Source organism: Convolutriloba macropyga, chromosome 4 (assembly GCF_964194025.1).
Source record: "Convolutriloba macropyga chromosome 4, txConMacr16.3, whole genome shotgun sequence".
NCBI classification, from domain to species: Eukaryota; Metazoa; Xenacoelomorpha; order Acoela; family Convolutidae; genus Convolutriloba; species Convolutriloba macropyga.
In genome coordinates this window covers 58,797,465-58,804,292 of record NC_134471.1, presented here as the reverse complement: position 1 = coordinate 58,804,292, position 6,828 = coordinate 58,797,465, and the positions used below count along the sequence as shown (strand labels likewise).

General features: G+C 34.3%; 1 protein-coding gene across 3 annotated transcripts in view; it reads right to left on the bottom strand.

Moving 5' to 3' along the window:
• The window catches only part of LOC142338561 (acetylcholine receptor subunit beta-like 2), a 58,550-nt gene extending 55,487 nt beyond the window's left edge, over positions 1–3,063 (bottom strand). For 2 of the 3 annotated variants that reach the window (XM_075388354.1, XM_075388356.1), the window contains exon 1: positions 2,203–2,772. The gene's annotated coding sequence lies outside the window, so the exon portion shown is untranslated. Of the gene's footprint in view, positions 1–2,202; positions 2,773–3,037 lie in introns of those variants that run through there. The other variant, XM_075388353.1, reaches the window with a different exon arrangement.
• Between the last annotated feature and the right edge of the window lie 3,765 nt (positions 3,064–6,828).

Here is a 6,828-nt window from a genome sequence, read left to right as displayed (position 1 = left end):
ACATACACCACACACACACACCACACACACATACACACATATACACACAGACCACACACAGACACACAACACACCACACACACATACACAAATACACACACACACATACACAAACACACACACATACATACACATCACACACACACCACACACACACACACCACAGACACACACATACACACACAAACACACACACATACACACACAGACACACACATACACACACACACCACACACACAAACACACCAAACACACCACACACCACACACACACATACACACACATACACTTACACGCACGCACGAACGCAAGCACACACAAATACACACACACACACATACACACACACCACACACACACCACACACACACACACACATATACACTTACACACATACACACACATACTCAAACACACTCACCACACACACACACACACCACACACAACACCACACACACACACACACATACACACACACGCGCACACGAACGCAAGCACACACACATACACACACACACATTTACACACACATTTACACACACAAACAAACACACACACACACATACACACACCACGCACACACGCACACACACCACACGCACATACACACACACACAAACAAACACACACACACATACTCACACACACATACACACACACCTCACACACACCACAAACACACATACACACAAACCCACACACACACACACAAACGCGCGCACGAACGCAAGCTCACACACACATACACATACACATACACACACATACACACACGCGAGCACGAACGCAAGCACATACACACACATACACACACACGCGCGCACACACACACACACACACATACACACACCGGCGCACGAACGCAAGCACACATACACGCACACACACACGCACACACACACACGCACACACACACACGGGCACACACACATACACACAGATTCATGTGCGCATACAAACGCCTGCAGTTTCGGTTAAAATGAGATGATCGTGCAACTGATGTAAAAACCACTTTATTAAATCCTGAAATAAAAAATATGTAGTCTTTGTCATCTGAGTTTGCAAGCGTTTTTTTCTGAGAACAACACAAAAATAGTCCATTAGAACCCTTTTCAAAATTCTTTCGAACAACATATAGTACAGATTGTTTGAGTCAGTGGTTGCCACATTATAGTCTTGCGAGTGTAACCAAGTCTCGGTCAAGTCTTGCCAGACTGTTAAGACTTTTAATTAGACTTGCCCGGATTGAAAAACGAAATAAGACTGTTTCATTTAGACTGGCCTAGTACTGATCTAGAATTGGGCTTTGCTGGCTCTTCATTAAGCAGCTCACGAAATTAATAAAACTTTACATTTTTTTCCGTTTTTTGTAACAACTAAGCCACCTTATTTTGAAATGGTTCCCTTTTATTAATTTTACTTGCCATTTAATATTAGCTTTGAACACCATTTCTTATTGTGCTTTAAAGAAGAATCAATCTAATTTTTCGCAAAGAATACTTTTTCCATGCTTTTCAAAAAATAAAAATGGTATGCTGAAATGTTAATCCTCCTCACCTTTATGGTACGAACTACTTCATTTGTTGCCTGATTCAATCGATCTCAATTAGCTAAAAAAAAATTTGCCATGTCTTTTGAAAATCAAAGCTTTTCAATCGAGATCCGTTGACGCCTAGAAATCTACATCACTTTTGTGATGTAGAATTCTAATTAGAGTCTACACCTCAAAAGCTGGAAAGATGGAAATATTATGCCCTCCAATAAAATATGAGTTGAAACTCTTCCCAAGTTTCTCATTCATTTCCATCACTAGGCTAGATTTATATCTTGGTGAAAACAATTTTCCAGATGCTCAAAGTTAGAAACTCTTCCAGCCCGAGTAGCCAGAATATTGAAAAACAAAGACTTAACTGTTTTCCAAAATGACTTGTCAAATTATTATTAGAAGTTTTTGCATAAGTTGATAATAAACCCTACTAGGAGAAACAGAAAAACAAAACATATTCAACTAGTAATGCAAATAATGATACGGAGAACAAAGTTCTGGTTTTTCCAGGAAATAAAAGTAAATTTAAAGGTAGCTGTCTAAATCTTACTTTATTTTCAACGGTAGAATGTCGCTCACAATTGCTAGCTTTGTTTTCTCCATAAGTTAATAATATATGTATTAACCAGGTGGTCGCATGGAAAGAGTAGAGACAAAACAGTGATTAAAGAATAGCAAACTAAAATTGATTAAACAAACAATGCGAGCCAAACTGAGGCAAAAACTCGAAAGTAGAAACACCAGCGAAAATTTATTTTGAATAACCAGAGCAGGAATAAATGGAATCAGACATAAAAGAACGTTCCAGAGTCGAGAAAAAATATATAGATAAATGGAAGCTAGCAGAAAGTAAACAAGCTCTAGTAGAAAATAAACAAAAGTATCTTAACTGACAGCGCGTTCACTATGTTAGACTGAAAGAGAGATTTTTGTCAGGCTTTTTAAAGTTATATAGTAGGAAGAGAGGCACGGTCGTGGGGCATATTAGGCTGACCAGATTTTGACCCCTCCATCCTCCACATCCCAAACATGTTTGGCACCTCCCGCATAATTAACACAGTAAATCAAATGATATGGGTTGCAATGATATGCACCCACAAGGCTAGTAGAGGTGGTCAGGTGGAAAAATGTTTTAGATCAATTTTTAAAAGATCGATTTGAAACCAACTACGACAGCAAATTAAATTATTTAAGCAACTTCAAAAAATTTTTGCAAAGAAAAAAATTAAAATATAAGTTAAAAATGACAGCTACTTGTGGAAAAAATGAAGTTCAACCCCGTTGAGATTTAAACTTGGAATTTTGAGATTCTAATTGCATCTTTCCATTTTTCCCTTGTGGCGTAAAAATCAAAAATGCAGACAACTTGAATCGCAATCTTCACAATTACACAATCTCAAAGGAGGTGCAACGTCAAAGTTAATTTGATAACATTTGAACTTTCACAGCATATGGAAACACAAGGCTAGTGTTTGAAAATAAGTGAAACGTTTCGGTGGCAGAAATAGAGTTTATATAGTCAACTTTTTAAAAGTAGTAGTAATAATAAAGTTGTTCCTCATCGTTCCATTTGATTTCAGCATCACTGGAGCAGTTTCAACAACTGAGAACATGTGATTTGCCTGTCATAGTACTAAATAAAGTCAGCTCTTAATTTTGATATTGCAACTGTTACCATTCCCCCTTTTCAATTAGCTTGCCGATTCTGGTCACCTTTTTCACTGTCAAAACAAAAAAAATGAAAAGAAACAGCTTGTCTGAGAGCAAATGGATCATTAACAAACAGACAATTAAACATTAATTTAAAAACAGTGGTTTTTTAGCAAGTATGTTTACACGCATCTGTCACTTGTTTTGTGTCATACATGCTTATTGATAGGACCAAGTAAGCGAGAGCGCAAAATAGTGAGAGTGAGCAAAATTAGTTCAAATGGCTTCAAAATCAGAAATATCCGTCATTCCCATCCTCAATTATTGATCAGTTGATAATTGAGCAAAAAAACAGTGAAGAAATTTTGTCACTCTAAACCTCGTATAATGCATTTAATTTCTGGAAAAGTTATTGGGTGCATTTAAAACCAACATTGTCACTGTTTTTTACTTCGAAAGTTTATTTAGTCTAAAAAGATTTTTACGAGTTTTGTAATTATGATTAACAAGGCGGCTCGGTAATGTGCAATGGCACATAAGGTTCCGACCCCGCCCATCCACAATTTTGGCATAATTGTCAACCAAATGAGGAACAGATAGAAAAACCCAAAAATTATTTTTTGCGAATCCCAAAAAAGCCCAAGTCTTTTTCAAAAAATTCTGTATGAACGATAAGATAACCTCCAAAACAAATAACTCAGTGGAGTAAAAATTGATGCATTAGATTGCTGTAATATGTCAATATTAAGAAAGCGAGTCAAAACGAACAGCAAAATCAAACAACAACAACAACAAACATTAATTACATCAAAAAATTTATGTCCCTCTTAAAAACTAAATTTAATAACAAAGTCAACATACCGTCAGATAAACCTGAAACTAAATAAAAATAACTTATAAATCACCAGAAAACATATGCGACCAGTCCATAAAAAGGTTTGGTAACAATTATACAAAAAAGAACAAAAACAGAAAAGTAAAAAAAATTAACTTATTTTTTTGAAACAATTAACTTCAAAGTAATAAAAACCATTAGGAATAAATTAATATTACCACAAATTTGCGATTACCACTGCTTCTATAGAAGGGCATTAGGACCTGACCTTATTCATTTTTTAGAGCGGCTAAAAAGAACAACAAAGAACAAACAAAATTTCAATTGAAACTTGCCAGAAAACGCTGTCAAAACCGTCAAGCCAAATTTTGGCACTCAAAATATATTTGATTGCGCCTTATTCAAACACCTATAAGGTAGTATGTGGCCATTCATTAGTAAGACTAGGTAACAAGTAGACAAAAAAGCGAAGTGCTAAAGTATGTAATACTTTTAATTTTTTTTTCGAAAGAAAATTACATTCAATGTCATGAAAGGCATTAATTACAAAAAGAGCTATTTAAATATCGTCGTTTTTTCATGAAAAGGAAACCCTCGAGACCTGTAATAATCCAGAATATTTCTTGCATCTACAAAAAGAACGTCAAATATGACAAAAATCAAATTAATTTAATTTTTTTTTGTGAAAAAGCGGTGTCGAAGCCAGTAAGGTCATAACAAAATCTTTAAAAAAAAGATTTTGGGACACCAATCCCTTTTATTCCCTTGACACCCATAATGTCATATTTGACTTGTAATCAACTAACGAGATTAGGTAACAAAAAGAAACATAAAAAGAACATAATTGCGAAGTTAAAAAAGTTTTTTTTTTTAATTTTGGAAAACGATGGGTTTGAAAGTCATAAAAGCCATCAGCTATCTGCTAATATCAGAATATCGGTTTTTCTATTCTTCCATGAAAAGCCAATGAAAGCTATCACTATACAGGAAATTTCATACGACCGAAACGACAAAGTATAAATGACAGTTAAGACAAAATTAAAAAATTCAATTGATTTCTTCAAGACAGAGGCGTCGAGGCCATTAAAACGATGATTTATATCTTTCAGGATTTTAATATGTTCAATGGTGCTTTAATTTGAATGCTAATAAGGTGACATGAGAACTGTCAATAATGTGATAATGTGACAAAATTAGAAAACGTGAAAAACTGGCAAATATCAAAACAAACAAAAATCTAAAATCTTGTAGTATCAAAGCCAGAAAACAATAATTTCAAGCTTAAAACTGCAACCGAGAATAAATGTTAACTCAGTAGAAAGAAGAAGCAGTCTTTTTTTGCTGACACTAAGCTGGAAGTTGAACAAATTAAGAAAAAAATAGAGGAAAAATTAATTAAGCCATTATTTATTGAAAAGTCAATTATTTTTAAAAAAGAAACGACCATAAACTTTCAATTAAAAAACTAAATGCATTAGCCTGGAGCTGTTTAGCAAGCAAATTGGTTGGACCTATCACTCCTGAGCTTTGATTTGATATGTTCTGTTCTTAATTATTAAAAAAAAGTCTTTTTTAAAAAAAAAAAAGACCGACTGATTACAACCCAATTTTTTTTGGATTGTAACAGTCCAAGAATGGCCCAAAACTACCTCTGTTAATACTTATTGTCCGTTAAGAACAATTGATTTTTCGAATGTTGTAGATATAGATAATTTCTGAGTTGAAACTCAAAATAAATTTTGCATTTTTGATAATCAACGAGTAAAAATAGCAAAAAACGGCAAAGTTTTAACTACAAGGCACTCTTTGCGGACTCTGAAGTAGAAATAGCCCCCCTCTGAGTCTACAAAGATTGTATGAGTGTTGTTTGGGGGTGTAATGTAGGCAAATTTAATGAAAGTGGACTAAAGTAGCTTATTTCGTGCTGTTGTTGATGAAAAAGGCTAAATTTTGAAATGTTTATCCAGATTTTTTGACCAAAAAATTAAATCAAAACAATCAAAAATGCTTGTTCGTCTTCAAAAATAAAATCAACGACACTATTCTTAAAAATTATAACAAATTTTAGCAAAATTGACGAAAATTTAGGAAAAAATTCCGGAAAATGTGAATAAAAACAACGTGAATTCACTCTTCTTTTCTTAGAAGTTTAAGCCTCGATAACTCCCTGTAGAAAACGAAAATTAAAAAAATCTTTTTAATTCCATATTCTACGCTGGACGAGCTTTCTAATGATACCAGTCTCAACTCTCTACGATGAATATATCGAGCGGCGAAAATTCACGGAACAAAAAAAAACCCAGTTGAGTATATAGTTCCTCCCCCCTCAAGAGGGTCGGAACAATAAAAATCCATCAAAAATTAGTAATTGCCAATCGGTAATTAGTCTCTCCAATTCGTAACAAGTAATTCGAAGTACTTTTCATCCAACTCTTCCCCAATTAGGTTTTCCTTCATGTCTGACCCTTGCATCACTTTTACAATCGACTTTGGTGACGCTGGTTAACAAGAATGAAAAAACGAAAATCATCAGTTTGTGACTAATTTCTAAAGTTTACAAAAAGTTATTTTATCTACGGAAATGACTACACATTGACAACAACAGCTTATTATTATAAAATGACAGCGAACAAGGAAAAAATGCAAATGCTTTGTGAAAAAAGACAACTTTGAAAAAAAAAAAACAATAAAAAATGGAGAACGTTGATGAAAAGCGAGCTTTGACGTATCTGGGTTTACACATTAACATAAAACGCAACTTTGAAAGCATTCAAAGCAAATTGTGGCAAAACTTC